The sequence below is a fragment of the Austrofundulus limnaeus genome, unplaced genomic scaffold, assembly GCF_001266775.1.
Source record: "Austrofundulus limnaeus strain Quisiro unplaced genomic scaffold, Austrofundulus_limnaeus-1.0 Scaffold759, whole genome shotgun sequence".
Lineage (NCBI taxonomy): Eukaryota > Metazoa > Chordata > Actinopteri > Cyprinodontiformes > Rivulidae > Austrofundulus > Austrofundulus limnaeus.
In genome coordinates, this window is record NW_013953161.1 from 24,652 (window position 1) to 26,418 (window position 1,767).

Here is a 1,767-nt window from a genome sequence, read left to right on the forward strand (position 1 = left end):
TTTCAGGATGTAATATATTACTCTTCCACAAGATGGCGCCAAAGTCTTCCATAAACTACCATAGCTAACAGCACTTTAAAACACCTCATAGCTTCTTGTCATGAAATGGTTTAGTGGCCCTTTGACAAATCATTCTATAAATCTATACCAACCTTTACTATCATTTGAAAACACACAATTCAACTGACTTGCAGCGACTGGCCGGACTTCGCTGTTGAAAAGATGTTTGCCAACAAACACTGAGGTTACAGCTCTGCTTCCCTAAAGGTTAACATTTACTGACGGAGGAACAAAGAAACGTGCTTTTGTATCACAAAGTACGCAACAGAAGGGTTTTTATTTACTCATTGCACTTTTTTGTTTTTGGAGATTTCAAGTGGAGACTTGAGAAAGGTGAAACGGGTTCATGTTATATTATGCTGAGCTCAGCAGTTGGCCTGTGAGAAAGTTTTGATGCAAAATAGAGCTGATGAACTGGTCTCCTGTGGGATTCACTGACAATCAGCCAATCTGTGGCTTTGAAGCACAATAATGTTTGTTTACTCGGACAGTTGGTGCCATCAAGGAAATAAAAGGAAACAGTCAGCAGGAAGCAGAAGGTGGATCAGACAAGGAAACGTGGCTACAAATGCCTTCTGTACGTCCTCAAAGGTCAATTATCCACAACATACATTCCTCAATCTGAGGGACTAAAACAGGTCCAGGTTTTTATTAAAGTGCAAACTTGTTCACCCAGATGTCTCTCAAAACATTTATTGTTTTATTTATGTTTATTCCATTAAAAGTAAAAAGTTCTTTGTGTTCATTTTAGCTGCTGTTTTGCAAATTTTATGTTCTTTTCTTCTTATTTAAGTCCTTTTCAAATAAATGTCTCCATTTTCCAGAGTTGTAAAGTAACTACAAATACTTTGTTAAGTAGAAATTTTGGTTGTCTTTACTTTACGAGTGATTTATTTTTCAGCCTACTTTTTATTTCCGCTTTGCATTTTTTTACACAGTTATCTATACTTTGTACTCCATACATTTTTTAAAAAGGTAAGAAGGAGAAAGTCATTTCTCCTATTTCATTATGGCTAGTTATTGTTAAAAACTGCTATCCTGATACATTGTGCCTCTTGGATAGAGTGAAAAGTTGTGGTTGGATGAGAAGTAAGTAAATTATTCTGACAGCGTATTAGTTTGTACACAATTTATCACAGCTGCAGGCCTTTAGAAAAAAAAAGTTATTTGGAGAGGTCACCTCCCAATAAATTGTCACATTAGAAAATAAGCACTTATGTCAATACTTTTACTTTTAATAAATAATCTTTATAGATTGGTTTGATACCAAACTTCCCTTTGTTAAAATGAAAAGACGCAACATTTTGTGGCACACTAGATAAAATATCTTTATTGCTCTGTATACATTTTTTTGCTCTTTTTATTTGCAAAAGAGCATGTTTTTGTTATTTTTTCTAATATTTGTGCCATTTGTTTTCAAATTTGTACTTCAACCATTAACTGACATCTCAACCGTTTGGTAGAGGTCAATAAGGGTATGTTGTAAAAAAAAACATTGATTGCTGTCATCATTCACCTGAGGAAATAAGAAATACAAAATAATATATTGTTTTCATAGAGTTTTTCTTGGTGGGGCAGTTAAAGGGTTAAAAAATCAGATAATTTTAAACTTTTACTCAAGTAATATTCTTAGAGGAGACTTGAACTTTTACCATAGTAATTTTCTGATAAGATACCTGGACTTTTACTCAAGTATCTCTTTGAGGT